Source organism: Apium graveolens, chromosome 3 (genome assembly GCF_009905375.1).
Source record: "Apium graveolens cultivar Ventura chromosome 3, ASM990537v1, whole genome shotgun sequence".
Classification (NCBI taxonomy): Eukaryota; Viridiplantae; Streptophyta; class Magnoliopsida; order Apiales; family Apiaceae; genus Apium; species Apium graveolens.
In genome coordinates this window covers 272,038,098-272,065,929 of record NC_133649.1, presented here as the reverse complement: position 1 = coordinate 272,065,929, position 27,832 = coordinate 272,038,098, and the positions used below count along the sequence as shown (strand labels likewise).

At 36.3% G+C, this 27,832-nt stretch overlaps 1 non-coding gene across 1 annotated transcript; it reads right to left on the bottom strand.

Moving 5' to 3' along the window:
- Positions 1–24,559: 24,559 nt before the first annotated feature.
- LOC141716128 (small nucleolar RNA R71) lies at positions 24,560–24,666 on the bottom strand. Its single transcript, XR_012572849.1, has one exon. It is a non-coding gene; the product is annotated as a small nucleolar RNA R71 (small nucleolar RNA).
- Between the last annotated feature and the right edge of the window lie 3,166 nt (positions 24,667–27,832).

Below are 27,832 nucleotides of genomic sequence, written 5' to 3'. Positions count from 1 at the left end.
GTGTTATGATTCTAAAACATTTAAGCTTAAACTGATTTTGAAAACCTACAAGCATCAAACTGTCTGAAGAGTATATTTTCATCAAAGTTCATAACATGCAATCTGGCTACTTTAAGAATATATATGACAAAGATTGAGAGACATTTTGGCATACATAGCTCGCTTACCAACCTCACGGAAGTGAATTATGCTAGGTAGAGAAATCTGCTTGTTGTTGATGTGCTTGACTCTTGATTTCAAATTGAACCTTCAGTAAATGCAGAAGCTTCTGGTGATGTCTCAGTAGTTTGATTTCATTCCAAGAGTAAGCTGAAGTCAACTGACTGGCTTTTTGTTCATGAATTGTGTGATCATCATCCATCTTCAGTGTCTTCACTCTCATCAGTACATATTGACATATTTTAAGCTTCTTTGCAAGTTCAAGAGTATAGTTTGTCTTCTAGATGGTGACAACTGCTTGTAGATTCATTCCTGCCATCTTTGTCAACTGAACAATTTTCATCTAGACAACCAGTTAGATCAAACTCATAGTCTCTAGATCATCAATTTTCAGTAATTGATGATCCCTTGAGATATCTGTATATTTTCTTTAAAAGCTTCCGAGTAAGAATATACTTGTAAAAAACTAAGAAAAGAGCACAACAATGTGTGATAAATATAATATTTGATCTACTGTGTGTTTAAATATAAAGAGAACCAACTCAGTTCTTATATCTTGAAATATAAAAAAGCATACATTCCAGATAGATTAAGAGTTAGCATAAGTGATTTTGCAGATGTATAATCAATTAGGTCAAACATCTAAAGAAAGACAAGCATACACAGTGTTTGACTTAAAAAAATTTCATCACTCATTTTATTTGCTTGAGAATCAAGAAAATAAGTGAGCTCACTTATCATACTCATTTTATATTTAATTTTAACAAGATTTTTAAGAGTCATAAAAAATAGTCAAAGACTGTATTATTCACACTAATATACAGTTATACTAGATAATATGCATTTCTATCAGAGGGAAGTTTAGACATTTGTACCTCTAAAAAAATGACTCCTAGATAAATGCTGATAGTAGTAGTCATTCTAGGCTCTAGATAATTGTGTTTGTTCGTACAGTGCTTTCAGATACTAGTCCTTATGCTCTATTTTACTTGAATCATCCAGATCCTGAGATTGAGTTAAATAAGCTTATTCCTTAATATCTTCAGATAGGAAAGGACTCCATGTTTCAGTTCTGATAGATTGTGTAGTTGTCATTAGCTGACCAAACATGAAAGAAAATTGATTGCTTCTGTATTTATCATCATTAAGACAATCATTATCAATATTCATTTTCTACAGATAGTCTTCAGCTGTAGTGAATTTATTCTTTGAAGACATGTCATCTCATTTATTTTGATTCTCATTGCCCAAATGATTCATCTAACTGAATTGTCTTCTGATCCAGGCACCAACTCCTTGACTTTATTTATTTCAAATTGGTTTTATACTTGTTGATTGAATGTAAACCAAGTTGATTCCACATGAACTTTTGTCACTTTCTTGGGTCCTTTATTGAGTAGAAAGTTGATGTTCAAGCATTCCTATGAAGTGATTCTTCTGACTCCTTTCTGATAGATGTTTCTTCAGATGATAAGTTGATAAAGTGGCTAATTGTCACTTTTCTTTGATAAGGCAATATTGCTATTGACAGTGAGCCATTTCTGAGCTTCAGTGAGTCATATTCTCTTGAGAGCTCCACTGAGTTAAAGACACTAGATCCATAAGCATTTAATGTCATCCCAGTTTTTTCAGTTGACTGAAGACTCATCAATCACTAGCTCATTTGATCAATGGATGTCATGATGAATTGATCAATGACTATTCTGTTTTTCAACTGCTATTTTCACATGTCTTGGATTAGCAGTTGATAGATTAACTTTTCTGGTCATACCATAACCAATAGCTTGCCAGTCATTATTCTCATCCTTTAAATTGAGAACATCTTTAATCTTCTGATCCTTCAATTCTTGAGTCTTCTTCTCATCAGATTCATTTTTTTTGCTAAATAAATTTTTTATATCACCAAACAAGAAACATATAATAATAAGAGGGGTATGCCCCAATGAAAAGACAATAAACAGCTCAACAGATGGAAATAACTAAAAACAGGCAAACATTGCTCCCCAAACTAAAATACAAAACAGCTTTGAACAGGATCTAGTAAAGCAAAGTAGTCAACGTAGGATCACTATCACATTTCTGCTTGAAACTTCTTATCGAAAACAATTTTTCCCTCGTCTTTCTTTTAATGTCTCGAATAAGAGTAGAAGACGGTAGAGTATGTCCCACAACATGATTTCTAGAATTTCTCTCCCCCCATATAGCATGCCAGATCGTAGCAATAAAGTCTCATCAGATACATCATGGATTGATTCCATAGTAATTCTCCTTTTTAACTGTCAGACTGTATATATTGTAGATTTTTTCTTAATGAGCAAGTAACTGAGGTTTCTTCTACTACATCAACTTCAATATTGACAAAAATCACTCCTCGACTCAAAATGAAGTATTTGCAGCCAAAGTCATGAAGAAACCTCTAGGTTGCTTTCTTTTAAGATACATGATTGACCAAAGACAGATTCTGAGATGAGCCTGTGAAGTAAATGGCTTCCTTCCATAGATATGTGGATATCTTTGATTCTCCAAGTGTTGTTCTTCCTGTATCTCTAAGTAATTTTGTTCCTTTCAATTGCTCCATTCTGCTGTGAAGTCTTTGAAATAGAAAACTCATGAGTTATTCCTTCACTTGTATAGATTTCCATAGTGACACATATATTAACTTCATTAGCCCCTTACTTTGAGAGCTCTGAGAATATCGAGGTAAGCATTGGTATAACATAATGATCATGGAGTGAAATTTCTCCAGGTGCAAGACATGAGCTGATCCTTGTGGATTCACATGTAGGAATTGCAGGTGATTGTCAAAAACTAACTTTGTCTTCTTCTTCTTGCACTAAATGTTCTTCTTCTTATCAGATTGATAAGCATCAAAAAGACCATTCCTGGACATCTTCGATTCTGATGATTCTCCTATAAAACATCTCTTTATTGAAGAATTTAAGTGAGAAAGCTATTTGTGTTTTAGCCATTCTTCATCCTTGTTTGTCTTGCTGAGTAGACAAGCCATTAATTTAGCATCGTTTGAGGTGAGATAAGCTATATACGTGTTTCATTTTCTCCATCCAGATACAAGGACCTTGTTATCATTCTTATTAATGACAACACAAGTTTTTTTTATCAAAAATGACTCTAGAGCCATTATCACATAGTTGGATGACACTTAAAAAGTTGTGCTTGAGTCTCTCAACTAGTGCTACATCATCATTGATGACATTTCCAAGTAAGATTAAGCCATATCCATAGTGTGACCTTTGCTTTCATCTTCAAAGGTGATAACTGGGCCGACTTTTTCTTCAAACTTAGTGAGCATAGATGGATCTCCAGTCATATGAAATGAACCACTATCTATATACCAGACATTCTTCTTTTTTTTGCGCACACATCAAAACCATTTCAAACTGATTTAGGTACCCAAATCTTTTTGGTACTAATCATGTTAATTGCCTTCTTTTCCTTGAACCCTTCTATTGCTTAAGAATGTGAAGGGTTGAGGTCCACTTCTACTCTAGGTGATGGCCTTTAGGCAAAAGGGACGATGTTAAAGTTGGATGAGCAATTTAAAAAGTGCATTTTGGATGGAAATGCAGACATGCTAATCTTTCCTTGCATACTCCGAGATGAGTAATAAGGACCAGAATTAGTTAGCATGTTACTATTGTTCTGACTAAACACTCTAGGCAAGTTTGGTAGGGCATTCATAGGTATGAGGGGAACATACATGTCAGGAGTGGTGATGATTTTATATTAGGTAGATAAATGATAAACACTGCCACACTTGATACAAGATTTTCTTGATCCAAATTTGTCAGGAGTGTGGCTGTTATGCTTGTTAATCCCTATTTTTCCATTCCTATTGTTCCTTATTATTAATCCAATCTGAGAATTAGGTTCTTCTTTTAATCTTCTGTTGGATAAGTATCATATGTTGCTCTGCTTAAAGCTTTTGGTTTTGTTGTCTTCTCTCCTTAAAGAGATCTTGCTTACTGGTTCAACATCTTTAAATATCATGTCAAGTTTGAAAGTACTGATACTTTCTTTCAATAAATAATTTTCATCTCTACATTTTTCTTTCTTTAATGTATGAAAATTATTTGTCGATGAATAATTATCAATATAAAGATCTTTTTCAAATTTCAATTTCTCCCTATTCTAAGTATCTTCACAGAAAGATTCCATACTTTCAAGATCTGTGGATTTTCTTGCTACATCCCTAGATTCCTTCCATTTAATAATTACTTCTTTTAGAAGATGTAATTGTCTCTTAAGAATTTCTTCCTTCTTTAGTATCCTCGGCAGTTTATCTTTAGCAGCTTGGCTATTTATCTTAGCATTTTTCATATTCAGGCAGCTGCATCTCTAAGAAGTTGTTCATCTCATATAACTCAGAATTGGAATTTTTAATTCTGTTATTTTCCCTTTTAAGAGACTTCAGAATGAAATGCAAGTTGGATAGTTTGGAAGACATATCATTGACAGTTTCTTGACATTCACCCTTACTTAACTTAGAGAGATCAGCTGTAATTACCTGATTACTTCTAAAGAATTCTTCTGACTCACCATCTTTATCCATAAGAGATAAACTAAGAAATTATTTGCTCAGGACTGGATGGGTTCCTACCTCCTTCTTAATCATGGTTGATCCTCTAGCTTCAAGATCTTTAAACCTTCTGTATGATGAAGGCTTGCTCTGATACCAATTCTTATTCACTAACAATCAACTTAAGTTAATTTGTAGAATGGGGGGTTGAATACAAATTAAAATTTTCAAGTTAATTTGTGCATGTGAAAGAAAATATGAACACGGATGTTTACAATTTCAGGTGGGTTATTTTTTGACTTGCCACCTGAGGTTTATTTTTGAAGAAATAATCTGTTATAATTACAAGAATAATCTCACAGCTGCGGTTTTCAGTGTTTCACTCAGATGAGGATATCTTACTAAATCCCTGTGAAAATGAGGAACATATTTCTTGAGTGAAACAATGTTGTTACTTGGTTTATATATTACCAAGTTACAAAGCTTGCTAGATAATACATATTACAGTCTTCGAGGTCTAGCAAGTTTGCTTCTTCATTCTCTTTCCCGTGATGCTTGACCAATGAGGATAGATATTATCTTGATATGCAGCCTTGAATATATCTCCAAATTGCCATGCACAGAATTGGAATGTTTCTTCTTCTTCGGAATTCAAGATCACATGCAAAGTTTGTCTTGGCTTCTCATCTTCTTTTCTGAGATACCTATCAGCCCATGTGTTGTGACAGTCCTAGGTTTTGACCACTATTACATCACTATCAGTAGCTATAATCTGCATTAGCCATTAATAGCTGTTAGTCAAGAACTATTTATGTATTGGAAGTCATTCTGCTACAGCTTCTATTATTCCCTAACAATACAACAAGAATTACAGAAGAGGGGGTTGAATGTAATTCTGGCTTCTTTTTAAGATTTACAAAAACTGGTTCTAACTCAATAATATATGTGTGTTTGATTTACAAAGTGCGGAATGAAAGAATTATATAAATCAAAACACAAGTAATAAAAACACAAGTCTTTAAAACTTTCTGGTGGATTTGAATGTATCCACCAGAGATATATATATATAGAGAGAGAGAGAGAGAGAAAGAGAGAGAGAGAACTCTGTGTGGCTCAAATAAGCTCATAGCTGCTTACAAGTATGAACAACTAAAACTTGCAGAGAAATGCTAAAGGATACAACTTACAAATATTTCTCTGAGAATGTATTTTCTTAGTCTAGTTAGTTGTTGTTCTACTTGCTGCACTTGGTTTATATATCACCAACTTTACATAGCAAAAAGACAAGATAATAAAACAAAACTATCAAGTCTAACTCTATGCTACTTCATTACTCTATTCCAGCATCTTTGAAAACCTTCATAGCTTGCATGAAAATGGTAATGCTTCTTTGTTCTCATTTTCCTGCTAAACAGGCTGCCACATTCCTTTTGCAAACACCCAACACATGTGACTGTGTTGTCACTGTCAACAGATGTTTGAATTGATCATCCGTCGGGTACATGCTTGTTATCCGTCGGGTTGCCTTGTTGATCATCCGTCGGGTAGCTTTGTTAATCATCCGTCGGGTAGCCATTTATCACTTGACTCCATTTCATTTGTGCATAATTACAAGACATCTAATATTTATATTTAATCAACCTGATTCTGTACATCTACTAGTAGTCTCCATGATTCATAAGCTATTACAGAGACTATACAAAGTTGTTTGCCGAAATGTGCTACATGACTTATTGTTACATAAGCTACTCACCCGATGGATATCAATTAGTCATCCGTCGGGACTATATTGAATCATCCGTCAGGACTATAATTGATCATCCGTCGGGCACTAAGTCAAATCTACTAAGGTGTTTTGTTTAGCTTATCATCAAGTACACAACATATTCCTAACAATATCCCTCAATTTATGTCTACTGGAATTGTAGCCATAAATTAAGAGAAACTTGATGATAACAAAACACCCAAAAAGAAAATACAGATTGAAAAATAGTAGATAAAACTAATAAGTGCTACAAAATTGCTGAAAGTTGAACAATGCAAAGTACACAAAGAAATTGATCACAATTGTTATCAAGATGCTCCTCTAGTCTAAGCAGATAGATCTATTTCCTTGATTGTCTAGATTTCTTCCTAAGCCTTCTATTGTTTTCTTCAATTTGATTCTGAAGTTGTCTGTGGAATTCTAGTTCATCAGCTTCTGAGAGATTTAGCATTTCCTACATTTCCAAAAGAGTCTCATTGCTAGAGATACTCAGTTGGTCCTCCATTCTGAAGAATCTTCTGACACCTTATTCATCCATGAACTCCATCAGCCAATAGGGCCTTAGATGCACTCTCTTTCCTGTAAAGGGAATGGATGGAGTTTTTAGAAGTGCATCTTTGGCTCTAATACTTCTTAGTTCCTCAATCCTCTTTAGAACTATTCTTCTTGCAGTGACATTGTATCCAAAATTCTTCTTGAAGGATGAGTAGACTTTAATCAGAATAGATTGACTTTTTTGGAGAATCCTGTGAAGAGGCCATGTCATCTCTTTCCCTCCCTTGTATTTGAATACCAGTCTTTCAGGAAGATGTCTGTAAATATCAATTCCTCTCACTTCTTCTAATTCATTCAAGTAGAGATTCAAGTCAGAAAATTCCTTGATATCACAAATGTACATGAGATCTCTCTTATTGACTGTGGGTTGGGATTTGGTTAGAGCTTTGGATTTGAGAGATACAGGCTTCACTTTCTTGCTGGCTCTAGTCTTTTTCTTCTTTATCTTGAAGATGGGCAAATTTAGCTTAGGAATTGGTAAACTATCCCAGTCTACTGGCTCATCCTTGGGAACAATTGGTTCACCATGAATATTTCTTATTGGATCAACCACTTTGAATTCTTCAAATACCACTGAGGGTTTTGATGTCTGAGTTGTAGTTGTAGGCTTTTTGGGAAACTGATCTTCCAATTTCTCTTCATCAAAGTTCACTTTCCTCTTGGAATGAAGTTTGTATCTAAACCTTCTTTTCTGCTATGATTCTTCTTGCATTTTCAGATCCTTAGGTTCAGTGATTACAGTTGGTTGTACAGGAGGTTCTGTTGTGGTTTTTACAGCTTGAAACTTGGCCAAGATAGCAGCTTGTTCTTTCTTTTGCTTTTGTTTCTTAGCATCCAAAGCAGCTTGCTTCTTCTTTAGCTTGATTCTTTCTTTCTCTTCCTTCTTAGCTTCCACAAACAGTGGGTGTCCAACCACCACACAAATCTCCTTACCAAATCTGTAAATTTTGGCAATTCTTCTTTTTAATGCTGATTCAGCTGGATCCTTGTAGAATGCAATAGATCTTGACAACAGTTCCTTTTCATCTGGCTTTGGTGTCTCAAACATTATATCCATAGGATTTTTTATCTGAACCCTTAGGATAGTTCCATGTGGCCTTCATGATGAGATCTTTCTTTGGAGACTTGACACAGGAAGTTTGACCCCTTTCCAGATAGTTCATACTTATATCATTTACAGAGATTTTCATTACTTTAGAGTGATGATTGAAGACTTTGTCTGGCTTCTGTATTGGGCCAAATATCTTCTGGATGTTCTCATCAATTTTCTTCCAATTGATTGGACTCAATTGCTTCTTCTCATCTGCTCTCAAATTGGCTGCTGCTTCTTTGATTAGATCTATGCTATCTTTAGCAGGAGGCTTTGTGAAAACAATTATGGGCATAATTGCTTTACTTATTTGAACATTGAGCACTTTTTGCTCCCCCTCACTTCTTGATTCCCCTTGACTGAATTATGGGCAGAATTCTTCATGAGTTATCTCTTAATGTCAAGCATTATAGCTTCTGGAAGTTTGGAATCCAATCTATCAGAAATGTCCCTCTTTATTTGATCAATTTCATCTTTAATAGAGGTGACATCCTGAGTATGTTGAAAACCTTGGATTTGTTGCAATTGAAGAGAAGCAAGATGTGCTTGCAGAAACTTCTTGGTGCTGGCATTTGTTGTTGATTGAAGAGCAGAGTGTGTTTGACTGATAAGTTGGATGAGTGTTATCTTCAAATGGTGTTCATCACATTTCTTTGAGAAGACCCATGCTGACATGCCTGATCTGGAACTAGGGCCTACTTCTCCCCTATGTCCAATGGCCCTTCTTCACTTTCTACATCCTCACCACCAAAGAAATCTTCTGAACCACCAGTCTCATAGTCAATATCACCAGCTGTAGTGGGCAGAGCTGTGATTGCATCCTTTTCTCTTTACATAGACTGTGTGGTGTGCACCAAATTTAGCATCCTTTCTGCATTGTCATTGCCTTGTCCAGCTAGAAGTTGGTATGTTGGAATAGGGTGAGTAAATATCTCAGCATCCAGGGAGGTGGAATCTATAACAGCTTAACTTTACTGAAATAGTTCCTCCCTGTTTGCATCCTGGATATTCATTAACTCACTTGCAATAACATACACCCTTATATCTCCTGTACCTGCATTTCTCTCATTATCTCTCTTTTCTTGCATCAAGGTGTCACCTTGGCTCCCCACCCTCACACTCTCACCTTCACCATCTAAGGTGGGACTCCTCTCACTCACTTTTGCCAATCCTGAAGAATTGGACTGCATTAGATCACTCTTTTCCTCTCCTTTTTCCTGGGAGCAACCCAGACTCTCACTCAAAACACTCCCTTCCCTCAGTCCTTGGAGTGATTGCACTACTACTAAGTCTTCTGCACTTGTAATAATTGATAAAATTGGAAGCTGTACAGAGATACCCCACGGATGAGGAATATCCATCGGGTTAGCAGTTTGACTATCCGACGGATAACTACTATTAAACTTATCCATCGGGATACAATCACTACTCGATGGATGAAAGATATCCATCGGGATAGAAGAAATTATTGAGTTTGGAGTGGAGACTATTGTGGAATCTGTGCAGATTGATAAAAATTTTGGCACAGATGTCTCAACAATCTCAGAAAGAAATGGCAAGTGAGCCAACAAATCATCTAGAAGATGATGCTCACTTGCTTGGATTTTTGGCTTCTCCAATAGAGTTAAAGATGGGGAATTTGGAAGTGATGTCTTTATCATGTTAACATACAATGAGTGTGTGGGAGAGTTTGGTATTTCAGGTGCTTCAATTATTAGAGATTTTGGTTGTGACTCCACATTTATTGGAGCCACATCAACCTGACTTTGAGAAGGTGCAGTGACTGTGTCTTTAGCACCAGTTTGCACAGTGTGTGAATCCTGTGCATCCCCAAGGGTTTTTGGTTTCTTCTTTCTGGTATAAGTTTGGGGTGAGCTTGTGTCCCTTACCCTTTTGGCCTGTGCTCTTGGTTGAGAGCTTGTTTCAATGGTAACATCCTTTTGGGAGGATGAAACTAGTAATGAGCTAGTATCCTTATTAATCACTGCAGTTTGTTGAGAAACTGCAGTATGGCTAGGATGGGAAACTCTCACCTCTCCATCCATATTCTTAGGGCTTCTTTGATTTTCACCCTGTCCCTCACCTTTCTTACCCACCTTCACACTCCCCTATTTAGGTTTGGTGGATTTTACAACTGATTTCTTTTGAAAGAAATCAGAGGGGGCTTTCTTAGCTTTGGATTTAGAAACTTTTGTTGGTTTGGTAGCTTGGTTAGGCAACTGTTGGGTCATTGACACAGTTTCCATAGCTACACTAGAAAGCAAAGAAGTTTGTGAGGTTGGAAGAGTGGAGACAAAAGAAATTACCTCACTTACCTGAGGTCCCTCCATTACTGGAAAGTAGAACAAGGGAACCTCCTTGTGATGGTTTGCTCTGTTTAAATATGCAATTATCCTTCTTTCTTGAACCCAATAATTCAGCGTGTTGGTTAGATTCTCAATTACAATTTCCTCAACAAGATGGTTAGCAAGCATCATGAAAAATCTAGCATAATAGATACTTCTACCTCTCTTATTGACCTCTCCTAACTTAAAGCCTAACTCAAACAAAATTAAATCACTGAAATTGAAGTATTTATCATTAACTAGCATGTAAAGCATGTTAAGCATATAAATGTTTATAGAATCAAAGTTACTAATTTTACCAGAAAACACCTTTGTTACTACATTACACAAATAACTCCATTATTTCCTAAGACCCAACCTCCTAATTTCACTTAATTTAGAAGTAGTGAGTGCATAGCCCATGAAATTAAGCATATCAACAATGTCAGAGTCTGTGTGTGAGGCAGTTACAGTGTTATCAGGAATCTTGAAGCATGCTTTAATAACATCACTATTTATGTAAAACTGATTACCTTTTAAAGTGAATGTGATGGTTTTGTCTGTTGAGTTGTACACTGCAGTTATCCATATCTCTTCAACAACCTCACAGTAAATGGTGGGTGATTCCACCATGGCATAGTTGAGTTTGTAGTTCTTCACAAAATCCATCATTTTGTGATAGTCACCAGACTGTTGAATCTCTTTGTTCACCAAAGCTGAGAAGTTGTTTTTCTCATAGATATAACCAGTTTGAGACATGATTTTCACTACAAGTGCCATTATTAGAGATTTGGAATTTGCAGAGAGAGAAAGAGAAAGTTTGCTTTTGAGAAGAAAGAAATTAGAGCAATTGAATCTTAAGAATTGATAAAAGACATGAATAAAAGTGAAATTGCTTTTATACTATCTCAGAAAATAACTGTCAAAAATAATAAAGTAAAATAAAGTGACCAATAAAAAATTGCCCAAAATAGCCATTAAAAAACTGTAAAAATTATGTCACTTATCCGTCGTGTTATGCTTACAAACTGTAAGTACACTCGATGGATAATGTTTAGAGAATTAACGGCTAGGATTGAGACAATTCAACGGATGAGGATAACTCAGTTATCTGTCGAGTTATAAAATATTCCAGAAAAATAATTGATTTTATTAACAAATTATATTTCGACGGATGATCGAACTCAATGGATAATGATCATCCGTCGGGATGTAAATTTTGACTTAGCCAAAATTTCATCTAAAACTGAAAAATCAATTAAATTTCTGGTTGCATTACAACTTGCAAAATATCTGAAATGATTCAAGAATAATTAAGCATACCTAACTCACTTACCAACCTTGAGAAGGTGGATTCATCCAGTGGCTTGGTAAATATGTCTGCAAGCTATTTTTCACTTGGAACAAAATGCAGTTTCACAGTACCATTCATCACATGTTCCCTTATGAAGTGGTACTTGATGTCTATGTGCTTTGTTCTTGAATGCTGTACTGGATTTTAGTGATGGCAATTGTACTTGTGTTATCACAGAAAATAGGACTCCTATCCACGTGTAGACCATATTCCAACAATTAGTTTTTCATCCATAGAATCTGTGCACATCAACTACTAGCAGCAATATATTCAGCTTCAGTTGTAGAAGTAGAAACTGAATTTTGCTTTTTACTGAACCAGGACACAAGCTTGTTTCCTAGAAACTGACAGGTTCCTGTTATGCTTTTTCTATCTATTTTACAACCTGCATATATAACCAGACTGAATATATACAATGATATCAATTATATAAATATTAAAATAGAGTCAGTATATATGTTTTTATGAAAACAGAGATATGGGAAAAAGTATACTGAAGAGTGTTTATATTTGTAAGGTAAATATGCGCCTGGAGTTCAAATAGACTGGGCCTCTGCGACCGTTGAGCACCTCATTCACCTTCTCCATGTTCCAACATGCCCTTTCACCTCTGTTAGAGGAGTAGTGCAAATGAATCTTTTTTAATTAGTTTACGATGGAGGTGGAATGAAGCCATTGTATCATCTTTATTTATAGATAAAATTTAGGGTTTTGCTTTGCTTGTACCATTAGATATTGGGTCCAAATTTAAATGTTTTTGGGCTTATTTTTGGATTAGGTAAGTGTACTTGTAAGAAAAAGGTTTTATGGTAGGGTGGTATCTTTTGTTCTACAAGTTGACCGAATTTGGGCATATATAAGTTGGCCGAATTTGGTTTTGTGGTAGGTTGGTATCTTACAAAAATGAAAAATAAATAAGTAATGATCCAAAAATATTTGATCCGAATTTAATTTGAACGAAATTTTGTCCGATTTTAATCCAAATTTTTCAACTTTTAATCAGTCCGAATTAGATCCAAACCAAATGGCATTCTTAGGATTCCAATAGAAGGGAAAGACCGGGAAAAGCCAAACCAAAAGTGCCAAAGATGTGGCTCATTTGGACACTAAGTTTTCCAAGGACTGTAAAAGATATTAGACCCTTGGTGGAATTGTGAGAACCATCCTTGCGAGAAGAGTCGGTAGATCTGTAACCAATGACCATGTTATCTCCTAGTTAAATTACTGTGATCAATAAACTGAAATACATACAATTAGGACACTTAGAAAGCATGTAGAGGATTATGATACTTTTGTTCATCTAAATATAAAAAATCTATGTTCTTTATCATCATAACTAAATAAATCCTTATTTTTATTACTAGATCATCTCGGCTTATATAATCACTCTAACACTTTTATCGTTCATATTATTTCGAGAAATATAATTCCGTGATTATTATTTAGAAAAAAAGCTCATTAATATTATGTTAGATTTTTAATTTTCATATTGCATGTTTAATTTTTAGCATTAAGTTTAGAGGTGGTATTTTAATTCATCAGATTTATCTCGTATTTGTTTTGATAGATAATGTGGGAATTGAAGTATTATTTTTAAAAAAATTCTATCCAATTTTTTTATATTGGGATTACATGAGCTGTACACTGAAGGGATTATAAATTCTTAAAAATGATTTGTTGAAAGATTATCATTATCATGTATTATATTCCGACAAATCAAATATGAAATTTGATAATCTAAGAGATCAAATACTGGGATCCGTCTCAAATAAACTTTTAACAAATTATAATTTCTATAAATATATTTAATATCGCGAGTATATATGCCACACATATAACATATTATCAACGGATAATCTGCGGTCAGTTTGTATAGTATAACTGGTTATTCAGATGCATAATCTGTATCTGAATAACCAGTTAGATCAAAACCAGAATCTCTAGGGTACTAAATGCCAAGTTTTGGTATTCCCTTGAGATATTTGAAAATTCTACTTAATAGCTACTAAATGAGATTCTCTAAGATCAGCCTGAAATCTAGAATAAAGATAAGTAGCAAACATTATATCTGGCCTACTAGCTATTAAGTATAGAAGTGAACCAACCATGCCCCTATAACTTGATATATCCACAGACTTTTTAGTAGTGTTTAATTCAAGCTTAGTTGCAGTGGCCATGGGAGTTTTTGCAGATGTGCAATCCATTAGATCAAACTTCTTTAAAAGATCATAAATATATTTAGATTGACTAATGAATATTCCATCACTAACTTGCTTAACTTGTAAACTAAGAAAGTAAGTTAGTTCTCCCATCATGCTCATTTCATACTTACTTTGCATCAATTTGGCAAACTTTTTGCAAAGTTTTTCATCTGTAGAGCCAAATATAATATCATATACATAGATTTGAACAAGTATACTAGAGCCATTAACATTTCTAAAGAATAAAGTTTTATCCACAGTACCTCTTGTGAAGTGATTTTCCAAAAGGAACTTTGATAAAGTGTCATACAAGGATCTAGGTGCTTGCTTCAGTCCCTAGAGTGCTTTCAAAAGATAGTAGACATGATTTGGGAAATTTGGGTCTTCAAAACCAGGAGGCTGACTCACATAGACTTCCTCCTCCAAATCTCCATTTAGAAAAGCACTCTTGACATCCATTTGATAAACCTTGAAATTGGCATGGGCTGCATAGGCTAAGAATATTCTGATGGCTTCAAGTATTGCAACAAGAGCAAAAGTTTCATCCAAATCTATTCCTTCTTGTTGACAATAGCCCTTAGCAACCAATCTAGCTTTGTTCCTGACTACTATGCCATTTTCATCCATCTTGTTTCTGAATACCCATTTGGTGTATATTGGATTCTTTCCTTTAGGCTTGGGTACCAGCTTCCATACTTTATTCCTTTCAAATTGGTTTAGCTCCTCCTACATAGCTAAAATCCAATCAGGTTCCAACAGAGCTTCTTCTACCTTCTTTGGTTCTTCCTTAGATATGAAGCTGCTATATAGACATTCTTCTTGAGTTGCTCTCCTTATTTGAACTCTAGAAGATACATCACCAATGATGAGCTCAATGGGGTGATCCTTTGTCCATTTTCTTTGTTGAGGTAGATTAGCTCTAGATGAAGAGGCCTCATTGTTATCTTGATATGTGATTGAGTTTTGATTATTAGAAACTCCTCCTGAGTTTATGGATCTTTGATTTGAGAAAGGGGAAGCTTTCTGTGAGTGATCTATTCTAACTTTCAGCTTCTTTTGATGACCCGACGGATGGTGTATTTTGAGTTCCGATGGATGAAGCTGATTGTCTCCTGACAGATAAAGCAGATTGTCTCCAGACGGATGAAGTATTTTGCAACTCGACAGATGTTGAATTTTGTGCTTCATTAGTAGTAGATTTTTTCTGCAATATCCTTTGTCATTGTTTCCTGATCACTTTCATCATCACTATCAAAACATCTCCACATTATCAAATTTGAGGCTCTTATGGTAATCTCCATCTTGCAGTCCTTCAATCTTCTTATCATCAAACACAACATGTATTGATTCCATAACAATGTTGGTTCTTAGATTGTAGACTCTATATGCTTTACCAACAGCATATCCAACAAAAATCCCTTCATCTGCTTTAGCATCAAACTTTCCATTTTGATCAGTTTGATTTATCAAGATATAACATTTGCAGCCAAAGACTTGAAGAAAATTTAGGGTTGGCTTCTTGTTCTTGAACAATTGGTAGGGTGTCATACACTTTGCTTGATTAACCAAAGAAATATTCTGAGTGTAGTATGCAGTATTTACAGCTTCAGCCCGAAAGTATGTTTGTAACTTTGATTCTTTAAGCATTGTCCTTGTAGCTTCAATAAGTGATATGTTCTTTCTTTCCACTACTCCATTTTGTTGTGGAGTTCTTGCTGCTGAAAACTCATGCATAATCCCATTCTCTTCACAAAATGCTCTCATAACAGAATTCTTGAACTCAGTTTTATTGTCACTCCTGATTCTTCTAACTTTGAAATCAGGATGATTGTTGACCTGCCTTATGTGATTGATGATGATTTCACTAGCCTCATCTTTAGACTTTAGGAAATATGTCCAAGAGAACTTTGAGAAATCATCTACAATTACTAGGCAAAATCTTTTCCTTGAGATGGACAACATATTGACTGGTCCAAAAAAATCCATGTGTAGCAATTGCAGAGGTTCTTTAAATATTGAATCAAGCTTCTTTCTGAATGATGTTTTGATCTGCTTTCCTTTCTGACAAGCATCACACAGTCTATCCTTGGAAAACTCCACTTGAGGAATACCTCTAACCATTTCTTTCTTGACAAGCTCATTCATGGTCTTGAAGTTTAGATGGGACAACTTCTTGTGCCATAACCAACTTTCATCTTGACTTGCTTTACTGAGAAGACAAGTAACACATTCTGCATTTGATGAGTTGAAGTCAGCTAGGTACACATTTCCTTTTCTCACTCCAGTGAGAACCACTTTGTTGCTCCTCTTGTTTGTCACAACACAGGCTTCTGAATTGAAGGTTACTGAATTGCCCTTGTCACAAAGCTGGTTGATACTCAGCAAATTATGCTTGAGACCATCCACTAGGGAAACCTCCAATGATGACATTGTCTTTAGAAATCAAGCCATATCCCACAGTATAACCCTCGTTGTCATCTCCAAAAGTAATACTTGGGCCATCTCTCCTTGAACTCTGTGAGTAGGGTAGAATCTCCAGTCATGTGTCTTGAACAACCACTATCCAAGTACCACAGATTCTTTCTATTTCCCTGCACACATCAAAACCAAATCAAGTTGATTTTGGTACCCAAGTTTCCTTGGGTCTTGCCTTGTTAGCTTTCTTCTTTTGTTTCTTAGGTTTTATCTCATTTGACTTGGGGATATCAGATTCATCCTTAGTCATCTGAATTGGACATTTGAAACCAGTCATTAAAACAGAATTATCATGCACATTTTGATTAACGGGAAATGGCATGCTATTTGCAAACATGTTATTCCAGTAGGGCATGTTAAATGGCATTTGAGGCATACTAAATGCAGCATAATAAGGATTAGGTGTAAATGGCATATTAGCAAATTGTGTATTCATATTCTGTGCAGACATAGCATTCATAGGCATATAAGGCATTACACTCATGTTGGGAAAAGAAGGTGGTACAGATATGGGAGTAGGCATGGCAAGTTTGCAATTAACAGACAAATGATTAGCACTACCATACTTAACACAGATTTTTCTTGGAGCATACTTATCAGGTGTGTAGTTGTTATGTTTGTTAATCCCTACTTTTCCATTTCTATTGTTTTTCTTTTTTGCCTCTGTTTTAACCTCGAACTTTTCTAGTCTGTCATTCAATTGCTTGATGGACAGATGACCAACATTCACTTTCTTTTCCTTCTTCACTTGACTAGATTCTCCTAAAATAAAGTTTTTGGAAACTGATCCATATTTTTCATTTAACTTGGCAAGTTTGGCTTTACTCACAGGTTTGCTCACAACCGACAGATGAGGATTTATGTCACTCGACGAATAATCTTTTTGATTATCTGACGGATGACTCTCATCATCCGTCGAGTCTACATCTGTTAGCAATCCTTCAACCAAATTGGATTCCAGCTTCTCTTTACTCTTTTTCCAGGCTGCATCACAGAAGGACTCAATTCCTTGAACTTTGGTGATTTGAGCATGGACATCTCTAGATGATTTCCATGCCTTAATCACCTCCTGCTCTCGTTCAAGCTGCTTCTTCAAAATCTCTTCTTTCTTTAAGGACTCGGTTAATTCATCCTTAGAAATCTTACATTTTATTCTCAATTTTTCAAATTCAATAAACTGAGACTCTAGCACATTATTCCTCTCATTTAAAAACAAATTGTTTTCTTTGATTTTAGCATTTTCCTTAGTGATGGACTTAAGTGTAACACGCAAATGATATAATTCTGTAGATATGTCATTAATTGCATCATTACACTCATCTTTAGATAAATGTGCAAGGTTAGTGGTGATTACCTTATTACTTGAAGAACTTGTCTCTGTTTCATCAGACTTGGCCATTAGGGCTAGATTGAAATAGCTTACATCTTCATCCTCATCCAGACCATCTGCTGCCCAGTCATTTTCTTGTGTAATAAAATCCCTTTCCTTTTGTTTGAGCAACTCAAAATACTTCTGTTTATAATCCACAGGCTCAAAACTTCTTCTTGCTGGAATCTGACTTTCTACACTCACTGGCAAAGTGCCCTGCCAAGCCACATTTGAAACATTTGAATTTTGATTTATCCACCATGTTTCTATTTGGCTTAGCTGCTCCAAAGTTCTTCTTGAACTTGAGCTTGGAAAATCTTCTAGAAAGAAATGCAAGATGTTCATCAATATCATCCATATCATCTTGGCTCAAAGAATCTTCATTTTCTGCTACCAGCCCCTTGCCCTTGTTTTCACAGACATTTGAAGTAGACTCAACAACTTCTACCTTCACCTCTTTCTCTTTCTCCAACTCAGCAACCAGTGTTATGGACCCTCCTTTCTTCTTTCCTTTATCCATCCTCTCATCTTGCTCTATTTCAAGCTCATAAGTTTTCAGGATGCCATACAGTCTCTCCAAGGTAAACTCCTTGTAATCCTGTGAATTTCTCAGTGAGACTGTCATTGGTTTCCATTCCTTTGGAAGAGATCTAAGGAACTTGAGATTGGAGTCTTTTGTCTGATAGACTCTTCCATGCAACTTCAGAGCATTTAGTAGTTTTTGAAACCTATTAAAAATGTCAGTGAGAGACTCACTATCTTCACAATGAAAGTGCTCATATTGCTGAATTAGCAGCTACATCTTATTTTCCCTTACTTGCTCAGTACCATCACATATAATCTGAATTGTATCTCAAACCTCCTTGGCAGTTTTGCAGTTAATGTGTTATCAAACATATCATCATCAACTCCATTGAACAATATATTCATGGCCTTCTTGTCTTTCCTGACTTGCTAAATATCAGGATCTAACCATTCATGCCTAGGCTTGGGAACATATGGTTCATTCCCTGTTGCAGCGCTCATTGGTACATGAGGACCTCTTTCTATGCAATCCACATAGGCCACATCTTAAGAAAGAAGATGTAGGTGCATTTTCACCTTCCAGTGGTGATAATTGTCTTCGTCCAGAAATTGAATCTTCACTCCAACATCCTTCTTGTTCATCTTGCTGTTTTGTTATGATCTTTAAACTCTTTGTACTTCAAGAGCTTGCTCTGATACCAATTGTTATTCCCTAACAATACAACAAGAATTACAGAAGGGGGGTTGAATGTAATTCTGGCTTCTTTTTAAGATTTACGAAAACTGGTTCTAACTCAATAATATATATGTGTTCGATTTGCAAATTGTCGAATGAAAGAATTATATAAATCAAAACACAAGTAATAAAAACACAATTCTTTAAAACTTTCTGGTGGATTTGAATGTATCCACCAGATATATATATATATATATATATCAAGAGAACTCTGTGTGGCTCAAATAAGCTCACAGCTGCTTACAAGTATGAACAACTAAAACTTGCAGAGAAATGCTAAAGGATACAGCTTACAAATGTTTCTCTGAGAATGTATTTTCTTAGTCTAGTTATTTGTTGTTCTACTTGCTGCACTTGATTTATATATCACCAAGTTTACATAGCATAAAGACAAGATAATAAAACAAACCTATCAATTCTAACTCTATGCTACTTCATTACTCTATTCCAGCATCTTTGAAAACCTTCATAGCTTGCATGAAAATGGTAATGCTTCTTTGTTCTCATTTTCCTGCTAAACAGGCTGCCACATTTCTTTTGCAAATACCCAACGCATGTGACTGTGTTGTCACTGTCAACAGATGTTTGAATTGATCATCTGTCGGGTACATGCTTGTTATCCGTTGGGTTGCCTTGTTGATCATCCTTCGGGTAGCTTTGTTAATCATCCGATGGGTAGCCATTTATCATTTTACTCCATTTCATTTGTGCAGAATTATAAGACATCTAATATTTACATTTAATCAACCTATTCTGCACATCTACTAGTAGTCTCCATGATTCATAAGCTACTACAGAAACTATACAAAGTTGTTTGCCAAAATGTGCTACGTGACTTATTGTTACATAAGCTACTCACCCGATGGATATCAATTAGTCAACCGTCAGGACTATATTGAATCATCTGTCGGGACTATAATTGATCATCCGTCGGGTGCTACAAAATTCACTAAGTCAAATCTACTAAGGTGTTTTGTTTAGCTTATCATCAAGTACACAACATATTCCTAACAGCTTCTGTTATGAGCCATTGATGATATCAAACAGAAACTATCGGAAGCATCGACGGATGATGATTACAAGCATCGACGGATGATGATGATTCCATTGACGGATGATGATGAGATCGACGGATGTTGATATTCGACGGATAACGATATCAACGGATGATGATGCCAATGGATAATGAAATCAGTATTTGTCACATCAGTTGATCTTTGAAAAGGAAAAGGAAACAGGAACTTCAAGACGGTGAAGGACTTTATCTTCAGAAGCAATAGTATAGGTTTACTTGTTATTAATAAAATAGGATTCCATATACATTGGTAGATGTGCTCTATATAAAGCATAGTTTAGGTTCATGCTATAAGTATCATGACATTGTTATATCTTTTCGCATAACCTAGCAGCTCTCAAGGATATTTATTCATCCTTTCGAGAGAGTACATGTGTAATAAGTTTTTATCAGATAATATAAAAACTGTTGATTCTATTGAAGCTTTGTCAAATTAATTATATTAACTGTATTCACCCCCCCCCCCCTCTACAGTTGATTAAGGGCCTTACAATTGGTATCAGAGCTTGCTGTTGACATACAAACAGTTTAAGATCTGAAGATTAATCAACAGTGTCAGAAGAAAGAGAAGAAGAAACGCAGAATCTGGATCTGAAGCCACAACCTCCAGCCATATCACAGATAAACAGCATCATGAGTAGGTATGAAGCAATCAAGGTTCCCATCCTGAAGATACATGAATATCCAATCTAGAAAGTCAGGATGGCCATGTGTTTGGAAGCCACAGATCGTGAATATCTGAACATGATCTATGATGGTCCTTATAAACCAATGATGATAGTTGTCTCGGTTGCAGGACAGCAGAGAAGATGATAGACAAAGACATGAAGGACTACTCTCCTGAAGATATCTCAGGCTATCATGAAGTATGCTAAGGTTAGACATATCCTTCTCAACAGTCTTGATAGTGTTATATCCAATAGAGTCATTGGATGTAAGACAACAAAAGAGATATGGGATGCTTTAGAAATAAAGTGTCAAGGTATAACTGCTATCAAGAAGAACAGGAGGACAGTACTTACTCAAGAATATGAGCATTTTGACTTAAGGGACAATGAGTCCTTAACTGAGATCTATGGCAGATTTCAGAAGTTGTTGAATGATTTATCCCTTATCGACAAAGAATATGATTTGGAGGACTCAAACCTGAAGTTCCTACTTGCTCTCCCTGAAAAGGAGGACTATAAGGTCACATCAATAAGGGATAACTATGAACTTGATGAAACTCCTCTAGATGAGATCTACGGAAGTTTGAAAACTCATGAACTAGAGATGGAGCAAAGAAGCAAGAGAAAAGGATCAAAAGCTAGACCAATTGCACTCAAAGTTGAAGAGAAGCCAAAGGAGAAAGCTAGGAAAAGCTACTACAAAGGGAAAACCATGATTGCTAAGTCAGATACTGAATCATCAAATTCTGATGATGACTCAAATCCTGATACTGAATCAGATATTGATAGTGATCACAACAACAATGAAGATATGGATCAAATGGCTGCCCTACTGGTTAAAAAGTTCAAGAAGATGGTCTAAAAGAACTTTAAGAAAGGGAGAAGATTTTCCAAGGTTCTAGTTCCTCAAACTCTGATATGAGGAATAACAGAAGAAATAAGGAATCGGGATCTGGAAAACTTGACAAGTCAAAAGAGAGCTATTACAACTGTGATAGGAATTGGACACTTTGCAGCTGACTGCAGGAAGCCCAGAGCTGAGAACAAACAAGCTTTGATCTCAAAGAAGAGAAACTGGGATGATTTATCAGACTCAGATGATGGGATCAATTATGATCTCATGGCAAATGCTAATGCTGAGACCGATAATGCTGAATTAAAGGTACCTCAGTCTACTCTTGCATTTGATACTGATGATATCTATGAATTAAGATTATTTCTTAAGTCTCTGTATGTTACCATGTCAACTTTTACAAGGAGCATTGTGAAATTGTCAGTATGTCTGAGGGAAGATCACATTGACTGGTGTGAGACATGGTAGTTTATATGAAGCCAGGGTCTTCACAAATTTTGATAATTCAAAAGTTTGTCTACTGAGTAGAGCATCTTTGAAAGACAACTGGAACTGGCATAAAAGACTTTCTCACCTGAACTTCAACAATATCAATGAACTTGTGAGGAAAGATCTTGTAAGAGGATTGCCAAATGCAGTGTTTACTCCTGATGGCTTATGTGTTTCACGTAAGAAAGCCAAGCAAAAGAAGACATCTTTCAAGACTAAAACTGAATCCTCCATTCTTGAACCATATTATCTACTTCATGTTGATCTCTTTGGTCCAGTGAATGTTATGTCTATTGCCAAGAAGAGGTATGCACTTGTGATTGTTGATGAATATCAAGTGTGATAAGTGGATTTTATATCCACTTGGAATGCTTTATTACAAGCTTAAATTGGTGTTTTGGACTCAAGTTGTTGGTATTTTGATGTATTTTTGTGTTATTGCATTTCAGGTATTAGTTATATGAAGAAATGAGATTTTAAAGGAAATATGATAAAAAGTGATCAGATTTGGAATCCAAGTCCATTGACAAGTTGTAGATAATCTCAATAGCTTCGCGTGGGCAGTTGAATCACCTACTTCTGACGAGTAGAACTCAAGTTATGGCCAAAACAAGATTCATCAGAAATTTTTCCAGACAGTAGTTGATCGCCCGCTCAGGAGAGCTGAGCGCCCGCTCAGGAGAGCTGAGCGCCCGCTCAAGAGAGCTGAGCGCCCGCTCAGGAGCTAAGCGCCCGCTCAGGAGAGCTGAGCGGCGCGTTTGCTGATTTCGCTGAAAAAGCCTTTTTTGAGTGGAATTTGACGATTTTAAGGGTCCAGGTCTACTAGGGGCGTATATATACTTACAAATAGGGTTTTCATCATCCGGGAAGATTGGGATACCAAGGAGAAGACCTAGAAGCACAGAACAACTCCAAAAAAGAAGATCTTGTTTTTAACTTGTGATTCTTTGAACTAGTTGTAACTTTGGATGCTCGTTTTCGTTCTTGTTGAACCTAGATCTCGTTTATTCGTACTTTGATTATTATTCAGTTTATTAAGACCTTGTTTTATACCATGATTTTATATGAACCAATGGTGACGATGAGTTCTATTATGGGCTAATCGTTGTCATGGGGTTCTAGCGGATTTACTTATGGATTTCAATAGTTAATTATTTTGATATCTTGGTGTGTGATGATTGATTGATATCCTAGTATTGGTTGTGCTTATTCGTCTTATATGCATAGCTAACATATAAGATAGCGTGTTAATCTCTATTGAAGTGACAGTGAATATAAAGGTTTAGAACTTGTCATGCTAGCATAGGTTCATGTATGTGTATGCATGATTAGTGGGTAACTCTAACCGTTTTACTTGCCCTATGTAATCAAGATAGATAACTTGTGCTTAAACCATTATGTTGTCAAATTCTATAGACATATAGGGTCTCAATATAATTGGTGCCTATTCAGCTTCTATCTCTTTTGTGGATGTCTGGTAGAATGGTACTCGTGCAACGAAAGTTGGCGTTTATCAGTTTCGTGTTATCTGATTAGTGTCATCACCATCACATGCTAAGGTTAAGAACAATAAGGCTATTGAATGAAGTAGTAATGAAGTTAGAATCCCATGTTTGTTATATATATTAATTCAACCTCAATTCTCTTAGTTAATGTTATTTAGTATAATCTCTTAGTTTAATCAAAACCCAATTTGTTATTTGTCTTAGCATTGAGCGATAACCATACATTGTTGCATAGGTGCATAAATTGAACTTAACCTAAACCAGTCTATGTGGGAACGAATCTGATTTATATCTTATACTACTTGCGAACGCGTATACTTGCGTGAATATTAGCGCGTGTTTTCGCCCTAACAAGTTTTTGGCGCCGCTGCCGGGGACTCAGTGTTAATATTTAGTTTATGTGCTTATCATCAATGGTCGTTAAAGTTCACTGACTCGGATTCTTTTACTTTCACGGTTTATTTGTTTGTGTTTCAGGTACTCATTACAATGGGAGATCCAGCAACACAAATGAAAGCCTTGATGGATTTTTCTCAACCCAAGATCAATGACATTCAATCTAGCATTATCTGGCCAACTATCACAGCTAATACCTTTGAGATCAAGTCTGGCATAATTCAATGGGTACAGACTTCAGTCCAGTTTAGGGGTTCTCCAACGGAAGATCCCAATATGCACATTAGGGAGTTCATTGAGATCTGCAAAACCTTCAAGTTTAACGGTGTTTCTGAAGATGCTGTGAAGCTGAGACTGTTCCCATTCTCTCTGAGGGACAAGGCTAAGAGCTGGTTACACTCTCTACCAGCTGGTTCGATTACTACTTGGGAAGATCTTGCTCAGAAGTTTCTTACTAAATTCTTCCCTATGGCGAAGACAGCTGCAATCAGGAATGCTCTTACTCAATTTGCACAACAATCAGGAGAATCTTTATATGAAGCTTGGGAGCGCTACAAGGAGATGCTTAGGAAGTGTCCTCATCATGGAATGCCTGATTGGATGACCAGCACTTGTTTTTATAATGGGTTGGGAGCACAGTCCAGACCCATGCTCGATGCAGCAGCAGGCGGAGCATTATGGGCAAAGACCTATAAGGAAGCTTATGATCTAATTAAATTGATGGCTGCTAATGAATATCAGTATCCAACCCAGAGATGTCCACAGGGCAAGGTAGCAGGAGTTCTTGAAGTGGATACAGATAGGCTATCACTACTCAACTAAAGGCGTTGTCTATGAAGATCGATTCTCTGGCTAACTATGGTGTTAAGCAGATAATTAGTGTTTGTGAGCTATGTGCAGGTCCGCATGCGATGGAACAATGTGCTATATCTAGTGAATCAGCTCAGTTTGTGAGTAACTTTCAGAGATCGTAGGCAACCAGTTCCAGACACTTATCATCCTGACAATTGGAATCATCCTAACTTCAGCTGGAACAACAATCAGAATGCGATGCAACGACCATTCCAGCAGTTTAGAAATAAGCTATTCAACCCTCCTGGTTTTCAGCAACAAATTGCACCAAAACAACAACTCCAAATTCAACAACAAAATCATGATGCAGGTCTATCTTCAAATGAAAAATCGGAATTGGAGGAGTTGCGGCTTATGTGTAAAAACCAGGCTCTTATATGCCAAGCCAGGTTATTTCTATCAAGACTCTGGAGAACCAAATAGGGAAAATTGCTAATACCGTACTGAATCGGTCACCAGGAATGCTTCCTAGTGATACAGAAACAAATTCAGGCAAGAGTGAAGTTGAAGAACAGGTGAACGCCATCACCTTAAGGTCTGGAAAGGTTGCAAGCCCCCAAATTCAGCAAGACGAAGAGCCTGAAAAATCTCAAGTTTCAGAAAATGCAGTTGTGGCTGAAGAAGAAGTGCAGAAGGAAGTAGAGGTGGAACCAAGGAAGACTACTGTGGAACACACTCCTCCTGAGGGTAATACAGGGGAGAAACAGATCTATCCTCCACCTCATTTTCCTAAGAGGTTGCAGAAGAAAAAGCCGGATAAGCAGTTTGAGAAGTTTTTGGAGGTGTTCAAGAAACTTTATATCAACATACCTTTCGCTGAAGCTCTTGAACAGATGCCTAGCTATGCGAGGTTTATGAAAGGTATTCTCTCTCGGAAAGTGAAGCTCGATGACTTAGAGACCATTGCTCTAACGGAGGAATGCAGTGTTGTGCTGCAACAGAAGTTGCCTCCGAAGCTTAAAGATCCTGGAAGCTTCACTATTCCTTGCACCATCGGAAACTTGTCGTTCGACAAGTGTTTATGTGATTTAGGAGCTAGCATTAATCTGATGCCCTTATCTATCTTCAAGAAGCTTGGTCTGCCTGAGCCGAAACCAATATACATGTCATTGCAACTAGCTGACCGTTCCATCGCTTATCCACGAGGTATAGTGGAGGATGTCTTGGTCAAGGTGGATAAACTCTTCTTCCCTGCTAACTTTGTAATTCTTGATTTCGAGGAAGATAAAAAGATTCCCATTATCTTGGGAAGACCATTCTTGGCTACAGGCCGAACTATGATCGATGTGCAAAAAGGAGAGCTTACGATGAAGGTTCATGATTAGAAGGTCACTTTTAATGTGTTCAAGGAAATAAAGTTACCCACATCTAAAGAGGGGTGCTTTAAAGTAGACCAAATTCAGGTTTTGAATGCACCTCCGTGGAAGAGGAAGTTGGATTTGCCATTCGATTCTCTTGGGTTAGCAAATCTGAAATTTTCTCAAGACCGTCTCGAGCCGTCTATTGAAGATGTTTCCATACTTGAGCTTCACCCACTATCAAACCACTTGAGTTATTCATTCTTAGGTGCACCCCCTGACAAGGGGTTGGGATATATTTTTGATGATGTAGAGAGTGGCTGAACGGATCTTCCAGTGCCTACATAGGGTTCTTCTCATGTGCCACAGGTAGTTGATAGGACTGGTGTTGGTGATGAGCAGTACATGCAAGTAATTATGCGTATGGAGGCCATGCACGACATTCACCATCATTTTGCTGAAGATTTGACACATGCTTTCGGTATCATTTTCCGAGATACTGGTGGCGAGGTTGATTGGCCACCTGATCCTCCACCCGAGGAGGGTGATCTTTCCGCTAACTAGGTATGCCTGAAATCCTTATTATTACCTTCAATGTGGACATTGAAAATTTTAAGTTTGGGGGTGATAATGTAAGGATGCTTAGTTGTAGTTCATTCATATTTTTGCATGATTATTCATTTAGGACATATTTGTTTGTTTTTATGTGATTTCATATAGTTGCATTTGCATGCATATTTAGCATGATCCCTTAATATGAACTATGATATTTGATAAGTTGATGTTGATTTCAGTGTGGTGATGATGAATAGAGGGATGTTCAAGTCTTAATGAATTGATTTGAATGCCAGAAACAAATATTTTCACAAAGTCTTATAGGGTTGCTTTTGATCTAGATCATGATCATACTTGTTTGTTGTTGAGATTTAATCACTTGGTTATATTTAGAATTTGTGATATTCTCGTAATGACGTAAAAATACTGATTTTTTTTATCTGGAGAAAAACTTGGATTTCATTGCTAGTTGTTGTAATGCTAGGCGTCAAATGGCTAGTAGCCGGCTCATATTTTTATGAGTAGTCTAGGGTTGAATGAGATGGAGTGAAACGCACTCATTCAGAAATTGTTGAAAAAAAAAGAAAGAAAAAAGTATGTGTTTATGCATAATTGATCGAGAGTGAGCTCTTTAATACTCGAGTTATTAAGTTCTAGGGGACTTTGTGCCTAGTGACCTAAGGCTTTTATAGTCTGGGATCCGCTAACCTAACGCTCGCTACATGGGTATTATTTCATAAGTCTTTTGGGACCTCATTCATTGCACGGTCAAATAAACATCTTTGCTATGTATTCAATAATAGTGTGAATCCTTGTATAACTCTAGTAGAAAGGAGGTGTTGTGAGTCATAATGCATTTATTGTCTATTCTGTTTATAAACTCTTGATTGTTTCGATGATAGATAAGTTATGGTTATTGATCTAGTATCGAGAGTATATCTGTTAAGCATCCACACACGCACGTTTCTGGTTTGTGAGTTGGTTTGTGGGATTTATTCGAGCTCTGTTTAAATTCATTACATTCTTAGAGGCATTGGCTTATTCATTTGGT